Raw genomic sequence first — 19,346 nt, 5'->3', positions numbered from 1 at the left:
ACATGATGGCTCTGGGTTTGAATGCACAATTCCCTTCCCAGACAAATGAAAAGACCCCCACAGCTTTCATTCCCATGCTGTTACTGTCTTATCTAAATATCCAGAGAGAACTGGTTTATAATTTCATATATAGGAAGAGAAGATATCTTACTATTTCCTGCTTTCTTGCTCTCAAAAGTCTGTTTGACCCAGTCTTAATGCCGTAACATTAGAGGTCAAAGAAGAGATCCTGTATAATACAATCCATTTGGATTTTTCCTAGCAGTGTCTGTATCAAGCTAACATCTTTCAGTTGACTGAAGTACTTGGCTTTTCTTCCCTGTTACTACCTAGAGATTGGCACTTGAAATGGTGGTGGACAGCTCCTTCAGAAAGATGAGAATGCACACAGTAACCCTAATATCCTTACAGAAATACAAGCATTGTGGTCATGGGAGGAAGAATTGTGATTTTTCCCTTCATCTTTAGGGAGAAGAGAGAATCTTCTTCAAGATAAATCATTTGTAGACAGTTCAAGCCTGTTAAAATTTATGTCCTGTATCCATGATGCTACCTTCAGTATCTCTTCCAAAAAACCCGTGTTACAAACTGAATAGAATAATGGGAGCAACGGTGGAAGAAATATTGGGTTTCTCAGGACATTGCTGTATTGTTTTGCTATACAGGGAAAGGGAGCACCCTTCTCAGCCATGGGGGATGAAATGGGTAATAATGGGCTTCAATTGCAGCAAGTGAGGTTTACTTTAGTGACAAAAACTTTCCAGGATGAAATACTGCATTAGATTGCATATGGGAGTTGTGGGACCTTTATCATTGTGGGTCTTTAAGAATAGGTTAGAAAAACATGTGTCAGGAATGATATCTGTAGAGCTGCTCTTGCCTTGGGGCATGGAGATGGACTAGATGACCTCGTGAGGTCCCTTCCAGCCCTGTTTTCTATGATCTCTAATTCAGGACTTTTCATTACTCATCCCTCAAAGCCCCAAAGGTGACAGGACTATCACACTTCATTTTTACCCTTACACCGTTTTTTTTTGCTCGATGGTTTTTACTCATTCTGAGAGACTGGCTTCAATTACATTTGTCACATGATTCTTCTTTCTTATAGCCTCTATTTATTGTGGGTTTTGTTTCCTTCAGTCCATCACCTCTAGGCCTTTTCTCTCCATTTTTTAAAATGTATCCTACTCACTTCAAAACTTTCTGAAAGCAAAACTCACTCAAATTTTCTGAAAGCAAAACTCGCTCAAAACTTAGATCTATTTTGTGGATTTGAAATCTCACATTAGATAAAACGAGTTAGAGGAGCTGCTAAGTACCAATGTCATCATGTTCAGTGCTGCAACAGATACAGGAATAGGAACTGTTTGCTGCCTTGAAATAGGATAAATGTGGACAGGAACAGATGATGAGATGAGGAGCTGAGCAGGACAGAGGCTGTTTTGCTTGTTTGTACAGGACTTGGTACAGTGTGGCCCTGAGCCTCAAGTAAGGGCTGCTCTAATAACCTTAATTATGATGGGAAGCACATGAGATACTGGATGCATGTGTACAGTCTGCACGTGACATTGCTGTAAGGTATAAAAGAACTAAGGTTTGTACTCTAAAGGGATAATTTGATCTCAGGGTGATTAAAGAAAACAGTAAATGACCTGAAACAGTGTGATGCTGCATGTAACGGGATTTTTTTCAGGTATCATAGTGGCAGTAAGTACCCCATGCAGCTGCACAGTCCTCTCTCCCTGGCAGCCGGATGTTTCACAGGCTGGTGCGAGACAGTGGGTTCCCATTATGTTTGCCCCTTTTCATCTCTTCCTGAAATGGAATTAAATTTGTTCTGTTAGTGGCATGTGATGGCTTTTAAGTGGTTTCCTTGCAGGTTCGCATTAAGCTGCCACAGGTCTTGATTTGGGTTAGTAAAGTGGAAGATTGCACAATAAAAGCAAGGTGTCAGGTGTGAGGTCAGCAAATGTCCTGCTTTATTGTCTAGTAGTTTTCCAGATCAGCTCCAGGGTGCCTTGGTCTGTGAAATAGCTGTTAGTTCTCCACATGTCAGAGTTTAATTGCTACAAAGTCGTAGAGAGGAAGGTGCTTGGAGTGACCCCTGCCATGGTGCCTGCCCCACTCAAGTTTGTGCTTGGAGAGGAGCATCATGCTCAGGACATCGTGCTCATTTCAACTGTCCGAGACTTTGTTGGCCTTCTTCCTCTTCCTCAGTGGTTTAAACTGACAGTCAAAAGATAAGAAATCCCTGAAGGCGTTTAGCACAAGCCTGCACAACGTCGTGATTCACCCAAATGCTTTATGCTCCCCTGAATATTTATGTTCAGTAAACAAATGCACTTTTGCAGCAGTGGAGCAGAGGATGGGTGCCATGTGGGGATTCAACGGGCATGGTACTGTGATGTGAAACCCAAACTGGTCTTTGCTTGTCTCTGCTGCGTGGGGCAATGTATTTGCAGAGTTTGCAAATTTAACTTGAGTGATAATATTTGAATCATGAAAATATCAACCCTCCTTCATCCTGGCTTTTGAAAAAGTTGACTAACCCCTTTGTGCTATTCTTCTGAGGAGCTGACTTTTCTGTGACTGATTATTCTACGCTCATTTGTATGTTCTGAGTGCTGTTTGCTGCATAGCTGAATTTGATGCATTCCATTTAATTATACAGTTTAAAAATGAGAAATAAGAAGATGGGGAAGCTCACTTTGGTAGCTCCAGGCTGCGGGAGCTGCCGTGTCTGCTTCAATCTCTCTGCTCCCTCTAAAGGGTCTGGTTGCTGGAACCCTTTCAGCAAAGTTACGAAGGCAGACTTGGAAAAGCATGTCTTTATGGAAACTTTGATTAATTTTTTAAGGGGTGACCAGAGCTGCTGTGTTACAGAGCTGTCAAATACCGTATGTCCAGAAGCCCTGTCATCTGCATTTCAAAGTCAGAGCCATATTTTAAGAGACTTGCCCTTTCATCCTGTCTGGTCTGTGGGGCAGCGTCACTGGGATTGAGCCCTGTTTGGCCGCATGAAAGAAGCCTGCCAGGCTTCTTTTGCCAGGGACTTTGAGTTTAAATCTATTTCAGGCCTTTAAAAAGGTCAGTCAAGGCTGCCAGCCAGAACCTGTGTCTTAATTCAGTGCTATTAGAATCACAGAAAAATAAATTCCCCGGTCTCAGGCTGGAGGGCAGGGCGCAAGGGAAGCATCAGACACTTTATAAACTGTGGAATGCACTCTCATTGTAAACTAATTTTGCAGTCTGAAGCAAGCAGATGTGTCCCTGTGCCCTAGGAAGGTCATTTGGGCTTTGCTGTAGTCTTTGGGCCCCACCACTGAGGATCTGATTGCTGGGCTGGGGCCTGAAGGAGCTGCTTTCCTTTGTTTGCTGAGAGGTCAGGACGATGTTTCTTAAATTGCATTAGCTGCAAGGTGTTGTGTCTTTCAGAGGTGAGCAGTACCTGGCTGTGGAGGCTTCCCACAGCTGTAAGGTTTGGGTTTTCCTTTGCAGCAAGGCAGAGGGGAAGCAGTGTGGGGTTTTCGGTCTGGATTAGGATTTATTGCGCTGTTGGTTGTGGTTGGTGGGCAGGGGGAGAAGCTGAACTTGGTGTTCAGTGACCTCTTCCCATCCTCTGCTGATGACTGCAAAGAAAGGTACCCAGCTTGCTCTTGGTCTGTATCTTCTGAGGTACTTAATTGCGCAAGTGAAAAATGTGTGTGGATTCCTACTAGAGTAATAGGGGCTTTATTTCTCCTTTATTCCTACTCTGCTGTCATCCTTCAGCTTCTGCTCTTATTTGTAATCTAACATGTGTTCTTTTAAAACTGGAAGGAGCTGACATCAGTGGTTTGAAGAGCCAAAGGAAAGATTTCTTATAACCGTAATCAGCTGGGCTAATTTCCCAGAAGCATCTAGACCTGGCGAGATACAGAAGAGCCCATGTACAGGACAGCATCTTTTGTTCTGTAGTTGAGTCTGAGTTAGTAATACTTTGTTGATTTGCAATGCAAGGTTAGTCTGAGTTTTGACTGCTCTGCAGTTTTTGTGTGATCTGGAAAATATGACATTTGTTTTGTATTATCATATCAGGAGGGGTTTAATTTTGTTGGCTTCTTTACCAAATAGCCTGATGAATGTGTACAGCAGCTTTAATGTGATTTCTCGTCGATTATTTTCATATTAAAGCCCTGTGATCTGAAGAGCAATAAGTTTGTATTCACTTGCCACCCTGTAAGTAGCTCTTAGTTTTAATCTTGTAGGTTTTTAAAATTGAATCAGCATAAATTGCAGAAATTATGTTTATATTCACTTGCCATCTTACTAATGGAGCTCAGCTTTAATCCGTCTGATTTTCTAAATTGATTCAGCAAAAAATATATCACTAGGATTTGATTAAAGCATGCGGTTTCAGCTTAATTATTTCCTAATGTGTTAAATTTTCATATTCCAATGAAAAGTTTTAGCAATAGATATTCATTTCTCAAAGTATTTTGGAAGCTTAGTATTAAGTTTGTTTCTTATTAAACTCTTGGCCACTAGTAAAAGGTACTTGTCAGTTTTGCAGTTAACTGCTGTATTAATTTTGAAGTTATAAATAAAATTGGGGAGTAAATTTGGTATCTCAGTATTATGCAGCAAAAAACAGTTGTTGCAGTAAGGATGCTGTCAGCTAATATGCTTGTCTCCTCTTTGCTAATCACTGCTTTTATTCATCTTGTGCAATTTGGCTGGATGAAATCCAGTTTGCTATGGTAATGGCTGGGAGCAAGTAGGGACTGAGTGCTGGTGGATCTATGAAATGCACTGGTGGAAGGAGGTTTGCACAGCAGAACATCTACAGGTAATAGTGTCTGTCATTGAGTTGGGAGTCCTGTGCATGGGCTGTCCTTGAATTGTGGCAGCTGCGGGGAGGCAGGATAGCATGGTGGGTGCTGCACCCTTGCTGTGTGCATGCTGTAAATCAGTGGTTAGAGATCTAAGTAAGGGGTCAGCTTGACACCACTGGTGTCTGCCCCAGCAGCTCTCTTGGCATTCCACAGATCAGTGATGCATCAATGCCTTTACAGCATCTTGCACCTCCTCCTTTTCTATAGCGCTGGGAGGCAGATGAGTAAATAATCCTTTATGAAAAGCACACAGGACTATGAATTTTGTTCTCCTCTCTGTTAATCTCTTTAATAATGCAAGGAGCATTAATAAAGAAAAGGAGACTGCAATGTGATGATTTTTCGATACTGTTACACAACCAGGTCTTAGATGAGGTTGTGGGTCTGTATCAGTATATCTGACTGCTATTTTTACTGATCACCAGGGAAAAAGACAATTGCATCTCAGGCCAGAGTGAACTACCACATGGGAACAGCTGCAAGCCCCCGTCTCCTGCTGTACATGTACAGGGCTCCCCAAATCACTTCCTTAAATCCTTGATCCTGAAATTGCACCTCTGTGGGTGGCTCCTATGCTGGCAGTGGGCTCTGAGCAACAGTGCCAGGATCCCCCCATCTTGGAGGGGATTATAGGGTCAAGGATAGATGGCGTTGTATTATAATGTGATGTGGTGTTATATGCTATTTGAGGAGCATCTCTGGTTTTGAACAGAGGTAAAACCAGTGTTAGGTGACCTGCCTGGATTCTCTCTGTAGCTGAATTCTGTATGTGTAGGGCTGAAAAAAGTCTGAAGAATTTCTGGAAGAGATACAAGCTGTGTTTCACATGCAGGGAGCAGCACTGTCCCTAACGCTATAAAGTTTTGTAGTCCAATGCTTATCATTATCCACATGTGCCTTCAGCTTCCTCTACTGTTATCAAAGTAGTTATCTTGTAATAGGCTTGTAAGGGAAGAGTGGGCACTGACACCTGCAGTACTTACGGTAGAGAGGAGCACAGGATGAGAGTAAGGTCATGATGTTAATGATGTAAGGGCATGCAATCAAAAGCAAATGATCATTTTAGAGGTAAAATCTAACAGGCTAAAAGTTAATGTCAGTTCTTGCAAGCTGTAACAATATCTTGCCCATTACGAAGACTGCCACCCGTTACTGAGTGGAGGTGTTTAAACCCCCCTGTAAGTGGCTGCTAGTGAAGTCAGTGCAGGACTGCTAACTTGATTTTTAATGTTTTATTGTGTGCAATCTCCATAGTTTTATAAATGATCTTTCACAGCTGCAGGCTCAGCATCACCCAAATATGTGTGTAGGAGGGTTGAACCAGAACATATTTTAAAATATATTACTTTGGAGATTAAGTATCAATGGTGTAAAAAGTCTCTGAAAAGATTAAAGATGAATTATCTGGGGGAAGGGAAAGATGATAACTTTGTGTCCAAAAAGAGTATGTGACTGTGAACAGGGCGTGAGGCTGTACAGGTAATCAGTTTTGTGAAGGTTTTTTAATATGCCACAACTCACTACATGGCTGAGCTTAATTCAGTAATAGATCAGTGTCCTTTCTTTAGGCAGTGATGCCATATAAGTAGAACATTCGTTACATCATGATAATAGAGATCCTCCAAAAGCTAAATAAATGAAGACAGGCGCTGGAAGAACGGTGAATACACATTACAGTTTCAAACACTGCTATTGCTGAAAGCCACCTAATTGTATTCTGCTGCAATTAATAATTATCTTAATGGCTTTGCATATTTATGAATATATAAAACTAAATAAGACAATACACAGGCTAGGATAAAATGTTGGTTCATAAACTTTTCACGCTGAACTGTAATTAAGCATGCCTCTAATCACAGCGTCATTTTTCATTGTGGATGTGTCTGGGGGGGAGGGGAAAGTTTGAGAAGAAAAATGTGACTATTGAGGAAATTACCTTGTGGGAAAGACTTCAAATCACAGATATTTAAAATGAAGCATATGATTGCTTCTCATTTGCCTGCCCATTACCTATAGTGTGGCTTTTTGACTTGCAGTAGCCCAGGTATGTGGGGCGTATTTGTCTCATGAGCATGCAAATATCAATTCGGGATGAGGCCGCAGAGAACGTTGCTTGAAGTTTTAGCTCAAGTGGAATTTCTGTCCATTTACATCCATAAAACTGAGAGATGAACTTGACTGGCTCCTCAACCTGCACAGTAACTGCTTGCTTTCATTAGGATTGTTGGATTATTTTTTTTCCCTTTACAGGCCTGTGCATTACAAAATGTTCCTGCTTTGTTTCCAGCTGACCTTTCATAGTCGCTAAAAATCAATAGACTTTAATGCATTTATTAAAAAGGAGAATTCTAGGGATTAATATGCAAGCTGTACCAAGGGAAGAAGGTAAGGAGTGGAATATTACTGCACAGGCAAGATAGGCTGCTGGTTGCAAGCGTACTTGCTTTACTGCGTTGCACTGATGCCACACTGACTGGCCTGGTTCGGGTAACGTAATGTACTTGGGAGCACCAGCAGCTTGGATGCAGGACATTATTTTTCTTCTCACTTTGCAGCTTTACTTCTGACCTGCATATAATGACAGGTTTTTTTTTTGAGATGAGCGAATAAATGAGTTTAGTAAAAGCTCAAGGTGCCATGCTGAGTTAACTTCAGCAGGGGAAGGGAGATTACTTTTGCCTGCGTTGACACTCAGACAGAAGTTCCTAAATTCCTAAACCATTTAGCTGTGGGGATATCGGTCAGTGTATTTATAGCTTTTGTTGTGAAGATGGAAGTGACTTGGATCCCTAAAGATTCGCTGACTGTAGAAGTCTTTTGTTTGACCAAGCTAAGTCAAAAGATTTTAGCATGAGCAGAGCTCGTTCTCTCGTCTTCTATAACCCTGGATTGCCTATCAGCTTATTCTGTGCCGTAGCTTGTTTCCAAGAATACAGACTTCTGCGACCTGATTTTTTTAAGTAATAAGAGTTGTGCAATTTCTGTGCTCAATTTATTAGTGTTCCATAGGATGTATATGCTTAAACATCCTTTCTATCTACTCTTTAATTTAGATAAACTACTTAGTAGTTTATGTACTGTATCTGAGTTTTAGACAAAAGATATTTATCCAAATCTCTTGTTTGTATTTAAATAAAGGATTGGAGTTCTTTAGCATCCCGTCGGATATGCATACATATGGTTACAGAAAGTCATTCCTGTACATTTTTAGGTCCTTTGGAGGAGTAGAAAGCAGTTGAGCTTATTCTTGCTATGTCCTGGTCTCTAGCCCCAAATACACACATATTAGCTAATACGCCTTCCAAGTGGCCAGTGTAAATGCTATTGATTTCAGCAAAAGGTTGACTGAGCTCAACATACCTGTTATATCAATTTAGCACATGGAAGCCCACCTATGCACCCATGTTACTGTTTTTTAATGCAAATTTAAGGTAGGATTTTCATTAACATTTAATCAACGTAGCCCTTATGAACCAATAGTAGAGAACATGAATGCTGTGGCACATCTTTCCTCCAAACATCTGTCACAGGGCTTTTTCTACCTGTTATTTATGTGCATTAATAAAGGAAACATTGCCCTTGCCTGTTTAAAGCCAGTTAATTCTCTGATGTAGCTGTCACTTGGTAATGGGTTTTTGAAAGGCTTACAGGTTGACCCCCACCCCTAATCAAAGAAAAAGGAGCACCCAAACCCAAAATCTGGGAGTGAGAAGCTGCTTATGGCACCATCTCCTACAACATGTTAAAATCAGAGTATGTGTATGGACAGTTCTCTTTCAGTGCGTGACAACTCACACACAATGTTATCTTTCTGTGTCAGCCTGCATTCAGGTCTCAGCATATTAAGCATGATTTAGAAGGAAGCAGTGTCAAACCATATTGATCAAATTTTGGTGTTTCAAGATTTAATTATTCCCTTCCTCCCTCCTGCCCCCCCCCCCCCCCCCCCCCCCCCCCCAGTACTTTATAAGGAACAATGCTTTGGGTAGGCTTTCTAAAAAACAACATCTATCACTATAAGTAAGAACCTAAATAAATTCTTACACTAAACATAGAATCATAGAATCGTTAGGGTTGGAAAGGACCTTAAGATCATCCAGTTCCAACCCCCCTGCCATGGGCAGGGACACCTCATACTAAACCATGCTACCCAAAGCTTCGTCCAATCTGGCCTTGAACACTGCCAGGGATGGAGCATTCACAACCTCCCTGGGCAACCCATTCCAGTGCCTCACCACCCTAACAGGAAAGAATTTCCTCCTTATATCCAATCTAACCTCCCCCTGTTTAAGTTTTAACCCGTTAACCCTTGTCCTGTCATTGCAGTCCCTAATGAAGAGTCCCTCCCCAGCATCCCTATAGGCCCCCTTCAGACACTGGAAGCTGCTATGAGGTCTCCACGCAGCCTTCTCTTCTCCAGGCTGAACAGCCCCAACTTCCTCAGCCTGTCTTCATACAGGAGGTGCTCCAGTCCCCTGATCATCCTTGTGGCCTCCTCTGGACTTGTTCCAACATTTCCATGTCCTTTTTATGTTGAGGACACCAGAACCGTACACAATACTCCAGGTGAGGTCTCACAAGAGCAGAGTAGAGGGGCAGGATCACCTCCTTCGACCTGCTGGTCACGCTCCTTTTGATGCAGCCCAGAGTACATATCAGAAGCAGAATTTTATGGCAGTTTTGCTTTCTGGGGACATAATCATGTCTAATCTGCAATAACAGAAGAGTGATAGATACGCACACGGAGGTGGTTAGATGATCAGTAATTGATTGTTTTCTTCTTAAAGAGCAAACTTCTTGTATTCCAAAACGTGAAATGCTTTCCTTTTATGGGGTCAGCATTGATTGTACATAAAACGTGTGATAGAGGGTGTCTGGAAATTGTAATTAAAATTGTAGAGTTTCAGAAGTGAGCATTGATTATATTCCAGGGCCATAGTAAAAGTTAAAGAGTAAACAACAGTCAGGCAGCCAGAATGCTTTTGCATCAGAACAAGGAAGGGGTTTGAAATGACAGTTCAAGTCCTACCTTTGTAACTGTTCTAGTGAAAAGTAGAACATTACAGGTTTAATTACATTTAAGAGAGGAACTTACTTGGTTTTCTCCTTTTCAGCTACCACTAGTGATTTTTTCCATGATTAAAGCCCCAATGAAGTACTTAGCCTCTTCCAGGGAAACATGGCTTAGGTGCTTTGAAGGGAAACCTCTAGTGCTAGACTTGTCTCATAGGCAGGGAAGAGGGACTATGAGGGGTCATGCTGTTTAAATGACAGAAGCTGGCCTCAGATGTTACACAAGTGGGGTATATGAGCACAGTGCAGATCAGAAGAAAGGCATCTCTTCTAGACTATTTCCTTAAAGAAGAAAGGAAGTTTAGGTTTTTTTTTCAGTTTCACTAAGCCAGTAAAAGCTAAGGCTTATAGCGGATTAATGCATCAAGTCCTACTTTTAGCACAGCTCCACAGTCTCCATTGAGAGGTTGTTGGCTTCCTGTAAGTTTTCCAGATTGGGATGTCATCCTGATACCTCCCTCCTGACACAAGCAATGCAGAATCGATACATCTCACATAGCAGCCATGTCAGCTTGAAGCATGCACAATTGCTTGGTGAAGGCTGAGAGACAGGCACATCTAGGCTACACCTTCGGCTCGTCTCAACATGCAGTTATTGTGGTAGCTTGCAGTATTAGTGCCAGTTTAGTGTATCAAGGCAATGCAAATGAGGTTGAAAGCCACTATATTCAAGGCATCCTAACTGTGTTGGAAGTAAATCACAGTTACAATTGTGTCCTTATCTTTTAAAGGCAAAAGAGCAGTTTCTAGGGATTTGGTGTTGCACTTTTCTTTCTGCTTACAGGTGTTGTTCCGGAAGCACTTTTCTATGCTGTATGCTCAAATGTGTCAAAATAACGTTCCCTGGAGCTGTTGGGTATTGCTAGAAGTTTTCACAACAGTTGCCATAAAACTAAATGAATCCAGAGCCCTTCCAGCAGGATGTGCAGTATGTGGAAGCAGGTTTCTTCTATGAGCCTTCATCCTTAAAGACATGAATTAGACAGTAACTAAAAGGCTTAGAAAGAACTTTCTCCAAAGGGTAGGTTGTTCCACCGTTTGCCATCATGGAGGTTTTTACTGCTTCCTTAAGAAGCATTTTGTGTCAGCTCTTCCTAAAAGCACAGGATAGGGTACTTGGTTGGTTCACTGCTGAGCTTGCATGCCTTTTCCATACCAATTGAAGCTGCAGATCCTCTGTTCCAGTTATGGAGCATTCTTCTACCTTGTTCCCATTGTTGGATGAAATGTTCTAGTGAATTGAGTAACACATAGTTTGGTTCACAGCAGAAGTACACACTGTGCTTTCTGCCTTAGACTTTTAAATGGGGATTTAAATGGCCTGCCCGAGGCAAGAAAGCACAGAAACCAAGGTGCCACCAAAACCTTCTGGGTTGCAGTATGTTTTGCCACCTCACTGCCTAAAAAGCTTGTGTTGTGGACATTAGCTACAGAAAAGAAGGATTTGCCTGTCATGTGTGTACATGCTGCTCAGTGCAGGTAAAAGATGTTTTGTGTGTCATTTTAAATGCTTGAAATTCAATAGATCAACCAGCCACAAGGCCCATCAGTGTAAATCAACAGGACTTCAGCAGAATTGGGCCACATCAGAAAGCAGCATGGGGTGATGCAGTAATTCTTGTTACCAGTGCTGCACACTGCTAGAAGCAACAGACTGTTTGAAAGGGGTCTGTCCTGGTTATGTTTTGTTACTAGGTTATGTTTAATTAAATAAAAGTACATGTTAGCTTTGGCTTACTGTGTATTTATGTAGAAGGAAAAGATAAATTGTCCTCACGAGATGAACCCGTACATTCATTGTGAGACTTAAAGGGAAGTGACAGGTCTGTAAGTAGGTGAAAATTGAGAGTTCAAGTGTTTTCTAAGAAGCTGTACACTTACATGGCTTAGCTGGTAGAGTGTTGTTGCTTTCAGGGCACAGCACTTTTGCTGCCTAGATCACACATGCTGTCAGAAAGTCACAAAGTGCTTTTTGGCTGTTGGTAGCATATGGGCAGAAATAATGTCTGATTGTTGATCTTGAATCACTGGATATCTGCCCTGCAAAGGTCGCATCAGTAACTGAGAAGCACAGACAAGTTAGCATCTAATTCTTAGTGTACTACAGACAAGCTGGTTCTATCTTTTGCAGAAAAGTGTACAAAGAAACTAATTTTTTACCATTTTTACTGACTGCCTTTAGAAATGAAGTTATTAATGGCCCTCATATTTGTGTATCAGCTGCTGGTAGTCCCTGCCTTGCCTAGCAAGTCTTGGATGTTAGATGTCCATAATAATAATCAGATTAGCATTATGATCAGCATTAATCAATCACATAGGAGTAACAGGCTCTGTAGGGCTTATTTCCCCTCCATACAGTGTTGCTTGTCCAGTGGTGGCACTGGCATGATTTGGAATGACCTTGGCTGTGAGGTATTTTCAAGTGCCAAGAGTTTGCTGCTGAAAAGCTAAATAAACCCAGTTAATATTACTGTAGCAACAAAGATGAGCACGGGGAACACGTGGTACTTGACCTGATTGCTCGCTGTCTGGGTTTGATCACTGGTCTAGGAGACAGTGGCATCTCTGGAAAGGGAATGTGATGCCCTTAACGCAGTTATACCTCCTTCCTTTAATAGCAGCTGTGTAAGGAAAAAGTTTTTATCACCACATTTGCATCGAGAGGGCAATGTCCTGTTTCTGTAAGACTGGGTGACTGTGACCAAGCTTCTCAAAACCTGTGTTGCTGCAGTCAGGGTTTTATTTATTACTAGACGATCTCTAAGACTTCAAACACTACTGTTCTGTTTCATTATTAAAGAACAACGTTTTCAGCTTGGGTTTTCAATTGGTGGTTTTAAGTCTGCAACTTCTCATCTGAAAGATGTGGTGAGTAGCACTTCCTGCTTTCTGAATTAGTATTTCATCTGTGGGAAGTGTATGTCCCAACTGAAGTTTGTCTTCAGAAGCTTCTAATTAGGACAGAGTGATTTGACTTTTCAGGAGGTACCTTTTGGATTTCCTGAAATAACAAGACAGATGAAGAGCAGGTATCACAGGTTACTGTCATCTTTGCAACTGTCAAAAGTGTTTTGGTGGTAAGTGAACCCATGCATTTGAATAAATAAATATTTTTTTACTTAATTCATAGGGTTTGTGCCAAAAAAACCTGCCAAGTTTGAGCTCTAATGACTGAGTTTGTTTGTTTGTTTGCAATAGCATGAGAATATTCAGAAAAACTGAGTGATGTTTTAAGCAACTTCCCTGCAGGATGTGGAGCCATTTAGGTGTTATTTTCTGTGTAACTTTATACAACAAAGTAGGAGCAAGGAAACAGGAGAGCAAAGTGTAAAGTGGCTTCTCAGGGGGTAATGATACAGTATGCATTGCAGAGAAAAGCAGGCAGGTGTTTGAAATCACTGCAGCCAGTCTAGGATGTGTGAATAAAGACAAGAATTGCCCTGTATCTGGTATTCTGTCACAGCTAAAAGGCTGTTTGTGTTAGCTCACAGATAGTGTTTTATTTGGTAACTGAGCTTTTGTGATCCCAAATTCCGGGTGCAGAAGTGAGACCTTACAACTGATGGTTGAATTTCCAAGAGAGCACCTGGAAATGCTGTGGAGGAGGATAGGCTCTCAGCTCTAAAGGCTGGCGCTTGGTTCTGTGAAGCAATGACCATGGCTGAAACATGTTTGTGCCAGAAACTTCTGGAAAGACTTACACAGGCAATACTTCTGTCTTTTAATCTCCTTTCCTATGAGAAAAGCTTTGGATTTGTAGGAGGATTCATCTTGTTGGATTGTAGGAGAATTCATCTTCCTATTTTCCTGGTTAACATTTGGAGACACCTTGGACCATCTTATCCCAGCAGATTTGCATCAATAACAGAGATTTCTGGAGACTCAGGTCTTGAATCAGTGATGTATCAGGTGCTGGATGCAGCACTTCAAAATCTAGGGCTGTTGAGTGATGTGTGTCTCTAGGCTCGTCTGTGTGACCATGGTGTGGTTACTGGGGTCCTGTATGTGACACTGGGCTCTGGCTTCCTTTGAAGATAGTCTATAAAAGTGAGGAAGGATTTCGGATCAAAACAGCATATGTGAGCCTTTGCCCATGTGAATTCATTGTTGTTCACTGGCACCGAGATCCTCTGTTTCAGAGGAGGGGAATTATTAGTGCAAGATGTACCAGGTAGAAACACAGAGACTTCTTGTTTCTCTCTGAAGTCACCTCGCTGAGCTTTCAGGCTGGTATATTGGCAGCTGAGCAAAAGGCTGTTTATTCTTCATGACTCTCAGAACAGTCTGGAATAGCTTCCAAACAAATCAGTGGCTTGTTCCCCAAAAAGCGAGTCAGAAACTTTTACTGTGTCTGTCAGTCATTTCTGTTGATTTTATGGGTCAGCTCTGAGGAGCCAGTGCAATTAGAGCATCGTGTGTAGTCTGCAGGCGAGCTTTATGGCTCTGCCAGTGGAATGCAGATTTTGCTTATAAAGTTCTAAATTATTATATGTATACTTGTAAAGATCTTGTTTCTTTAGCAAAGCCACTTGTCTCTTCTTGAAATTGCCAGAAGAGAATCCTCCTTCCCTTCTTGCTTTCCCCATGTCCTCCAAAAAGGCATAAATCGCGTCCTTTTTCCTCACTCTCCCAAAATGTAGTTTTAATTTCAATGAAAACTATAAAATTGCAGGTAACCTCTTTTCCTCATCTTTCCTTTTGCAAAACAATTTAATGTAATTACAGTCTGTGGGATCTGTTGATCCTTGCAGGATGAAGGCTGTGCAATTCCTTCTGCTTGTCCTTCCCTGGAAATCCACTTGCGCATTGCCTTTTTGTGCAGTGTATCTGCTGTAGCAGATACTTTCTCCCTGTTGGTGTTGGTAAGGCTTTTCATCTGTCTCTTATCATCGAAAGCTATAAAATAATGAAAGAGGAGGATGAGGAATAACAAACTGCTTTAACTTTTCTTGCAGGGGTAAGTCAGACGTTTCATGTGTTGTGGGGAAGATGCTCTGGAAGGTGTAATGTGTTATTGTTGCTGTTTTAATAAAGCCATGGGGAGCCTGATGCAGGCAGAAAGGTGTTCCTTTTTAGTACTGACCCTTCCAATATCATGCTCCCTAAGATCTGTGTTTTCCAGTCTCCAACTTCCATTGCATTTAAAGAAGTATTCCCCTTTTGGGGGGAGGAAGGGGATGAATGTGGTTGTAAGAAAAAAAGTGCCTGAATTTTGGCACTTACCCAAACTTTTTTTTTTCTTTGGCTTTTAAGTCCCTTGTTTATGGAAATAGTTTTTCCTTGTAGTCTCCTTTTTCCTCCGGAAGATAAACCTGCAGATTAAGTAATGTTACCCAGGGGAGCTCTTGTGATGGTTATTGGCTTCCTTTGAAATACTGAACTGTTCTCAGTTTCACAGACTGTAATGCTGGCAAGTAGGGATGTGGGGATATAAATTTGTGCAATAGTATCTATTCAACCACTCTTCAGAGATTATTATTTTTAATTCCTCACACTTGGGTATTAATAAAAATGGTAAAATTTTTTTCAGTTTGAAAGGGACTATGAACAAATAGATGGTATTAGAGAGCAGCAAAATACGAAGTGCTATAGTTCCTCCTTGTACGGTCTTCACGGCAGCTTTATAACACAGGTCAGATCTGCTATTTCTATTCAGCTATGAATATCCATCTGGGGGCAAAGGCAACATGTAAGATTCATTTATGTAGCTGGAAGTCAGAATGCTAATTTAAAATTTGAAATCACTTTCAGTGTATAATTTATGAATGTCTTTATTAGCTCAGTAAGGAGAACCTGTAAGAGCAAACCAGATTGCTGATGCTGTGCTTTAACTTAGTTAAAAGGAGTTTATGTGAAAATAACCTACAAGAAAAAATATGTGCATGATTCAGTAATTCACAGTGACAATGCACTTATCTACTAGCATAGGTTTCATCTTGGGGGAAAAGAAAATTGCAGCTAGTTTGTGACAGAAATGTGATTGTTGAGGTGGAGGAATGAATAACACAGACAAGAAGGAATTCTTCATTCCAGGAATGTGTATTGCTCTTTTCAATTGCATTTTTTGTTCGGTTGTGTTCTGATGCTTCATCCTTTTAAAAATCCCTGTGTGAGTGGGCTTTAGCTCTTAGAAGAGATTAACAACTCTTCTTCGTACAAAAAATGCATCTGACTTACGGGGGTTTCCCATTGTAACAGCTCTTTCTACCAGACAGGCTCTTTTTATGTTTTTCTCCTATGGGATAAAGCATTCACAAAGGTTAAATGTGACTGTTCATACCACCGTTTTTGTCCTAATTCCAAAGTAGCCATAAGATTGAGAATTCCTTCACTGTTCTGGTCTGTTTGCCTTTGTCTCCATCGTGATGTTTGTGTTGCACAGTTGTAAATTAGCACATTGCATCATGTTCGCAGATAAAATTTTAACGAAAGTCTTTAAGTTATTGAGGTTGCCCAACAGAAAGAAATGGATTGCTCTCAGATAGTTCAAAGGAGAGAAGAGCACCTTATGGAACCTGGGATCACAAGTTGCTTTTAAATATTTTGAATCAGGTACTTTAAAAAAGCAGTTAGGAGAAAAAAATACCGAATTATGTGTTTCATTGAAATCTTTGTTTTGAAGTATAGGTCACCTGCTCTAAGCTTCCATGGTCTGGATGTGTAACACGTGTGCTGTTTTACATTCACGAAGAATTATTGGTCAGGGAGAGAATCAAAGAAGAAAGTCTGTTTCACTCGACCATGGAGAAGAGAACACTTGTATGATGTCCCAGCCTCCCTTTGGAAGGCTGTATATTAATGTGGGTTTGAGGGAGAGAGAAACAAATGACTTAACCTTGGGAAAAAACACTTGCCCTGAAAAAAAGCTCAGTAGATGCTATCAGCTGTATTACACTTACAGCCTCTCCAGATGTTTGTGGAAATGTAAGGGGATTTAAGTATCCTTAGGAAACGTGTGGTTGATGAAATCGGCTAGATTCAGGGATGGGCATGCGTCTTTCTACAGCCTGTTTTAGAACTTAATAGCTTTCTTGCCTCCTGTCCTTGCTCTCATTAAAACTTCTGAAATTGTTGGGAAGCAAGTGGCAATTTTTGTTTGAACTTTATTCCTTTGATGCTGAATAGGAACAGTTTTAAATCTACTCCATTTCAGCAGCGCAGTGCAGGGTACAGGATGGTCAGGAAGGATTCTGAACTTGTCAGAAACAAATGTGAATTAAATCTACTTTTTTTTTTCCTTGAATCTTGCAGTTTTGTTTCTGCTTATGAGGGTTCTGTCATACCAATTGCTGCATGGTAAATTATTACCAAATGTTAGGTGGTAGTGGTGATTATTTCAAAGATAGGGTGATCTAGAAGAGACAGCTTGCACAGGAAAACAGTCAGTCATATTAACAAAACTGGCAATAAATGCCACAAAACATCATCATCATTTTATACCCCTTTTGGTCATGCTGTTGAGCTAGATGAACTATGTCCTTGTTTATGTTTCAGAGAAGAAATCTGAAATATAGTCACTTCAGGGGAAAATGCAAGTGCCTTGATTTATTGATGTTATTTTATCAATTTTGCACAGGTTTTGTGGGGAGGAGGGAAGGAAGGAAGATGAGCAATTTCAGATGAGGATAGGCAGAAATGTTCACAAATGCCTGTCACACCCCAAAAGCAGTAATCAAATTACTGCCGCGAAGCAAAATGATATAATTGATTATGAAACTTGAAATCAGTGCCTAGGGCATTGGGAAAGCTGATAGTGTGAGCCAGTGTATTTTAAAAGAAGAGTGTGTTCAAGTCTATTAAATATGTTTTTAAGGAGAAGTAATCTGCAGAAGGATACGGTATCAGTAATTTATGGTCATGAACAAACTGCTACACCAGTGATTTATAGTGTCAGGTGGGGCTGTTAACATGACTGGAGTTCAGAGTTTAATTCACTTCCCTCTTTAAGAGAGGAGAATTATCTCCTGTAAAGACTCATATTGAGTTGTGTGTGAGGACCCCTCTGGGTTAAGCTAGAGGGACCATTTTAGAGCAGTGAGAGAGGCAGTGGGCATTGCATGTTCCTGTTTCTTAGACAAATATTATCCATGATCATATTTTTATTTATGTATTTTTTTTTTAATTCCTTAAAGGAAGAAACTATCTAACAGAGGTACTTCAGTAACTGGGTGACTTCTATTTCCAATATTACCAGTCTGTCACCAGCTCTCCTTTTACGTGCACCCCTGTAGCAAAAACCCCAGAATTTGTGTGGGACTAGCACCTTTCTTTGAAACACTAGCAGGTGGAATAAATTGTAATGGTGCTGTCAGAGTAGGATTTCTAGTGTCATTTGTATGTTTTAGTTGCTGTAGAGGAGACTGGTTTTGAGTTCAGTATCAACTAGTTAAGATACCAGCTGCTGACAAAACCAGTTCCAGTCAGTAGGCATTTGCTTTAGGCCTTTTCTACTAGATCTTTTGAGTCCGAATGCCTCTGCAGTCTCTGAAAGTAATTGATATTACCACAGTATTTTAGCAACATTTATCAACATGAGAAAGCAAACTCAGCAAAACCTAGATGGGAGCAATTCATAAAGTTCGTGGAAGACAGGTAAGATGTGGGTTAGCAACTTGAGATGGTGATTGAGGTGCAAGTCACAATTCTGTGGCTGCAGTCCATCATGGGAACAGGAGGACAAGGTTGCTGGTGGCACTGCATTGGAGCAGCATCAACTTGCAGTCCCCATGCATCACATCTGTCTGGGCAGAGCAAGCAGGAGCAGGTCTGGTTCTGTCTTGGCAGGACCCGGGACATGCCTTGGGTGAGTGGCAGGAGGCACAATATGGGCTGGTGGCAGGAGGTGTAGAAGGTTCTGACTGAACCTCCCTGGGAGCTTCTGCCTGACTGCTGAGCCTGCTCTGGCTGCTGCACAGGAGAGTCCATTCAGGGCTGCACTTGGCTTGGTATGACCTGTTACTGTCATCTGTCACCTGACAGAGCTCATGTGTATTGTGACCTATGCTGGAAAATAGGAAACTGGAGCTTTAGGATAAAAATTTTGTCTGTTAAAGGTATTTAAGTATTTAGGTGTTTATAACCTATGAGAACCATTCTCTTGGCACAGCTTTGAAGTCATTTGACTTCCTAAGTCAGAAGAAGGAAAAAAAAAACGAAAAAGGAAAGAGCCACTCCATTCTCAGTATCAAATGACTTCTTGTGAAGATACTAAAACCAGAACCACCTCCTGAAAGTCTTCTTGTGACTGTTATGGTATCCTCTGTTCTCATTTGTATAGTTTGTCACAACTGTTAAAGTACTGCTTGCACGAAGATCCCAGGAGTTAGGGATAGCCTTGTTACCCTCCTTTATGGATGAGAAATAAAGCCCAGAGGAAATTCTGGTTTTCAGGGTTGTGGA

General features: G+C 41.1%; 1 protein-coding gene across 8 annotated transcripts in view; it reads left to right on the top strand.

The window, feature by feature from the left end:
• The window catches only part of SGCD (sarcoglycan delta), a 325,796-nt gene that overhangs the window by 46,837 nt on the left and 259,613 nt on the right, over positions 1-19,346 (top strand). For 2 of the 8 annotated variants that reach the window (XM_057411982.1, XM_057411984.1), the window contains exon 2: positions 4,731-4,828. The exons of the other annotated variants lie outside the window; for them this stretch is intronic. The gene's annotated coding sequence lies outside the window, so the exon portion shown is untranslated. The remainder of the gene's footprint in view (positions 1-4,730; positions 4,829-19,346) is intronic. 8 annotated transcript variants of the gene reach the window in all.

Source organism: Pezoporus wallicus, unplaced genomic scaffold, assembly GCF_028554395.1.
Source record: "Pezoporus wallicus isolate ANWC-B61680 ecotype Strahan unplaced genomic scaffold, APGP_CSIRO_Pwel_v1 contig_6354, whole genome shotgun sequence".
Taxonomy (NCBI): Eukaryota; Metazoa; Chordata; class Aves; order Psittaciformes; family Psittacidae; genus Pezoporus; species Pezoporus wallicus.
The sequence above is the reverse complement of the archived record's forward strand: the minus strand, read 5'-3'. Positions and strand labels throughout refer to the sequence as shown.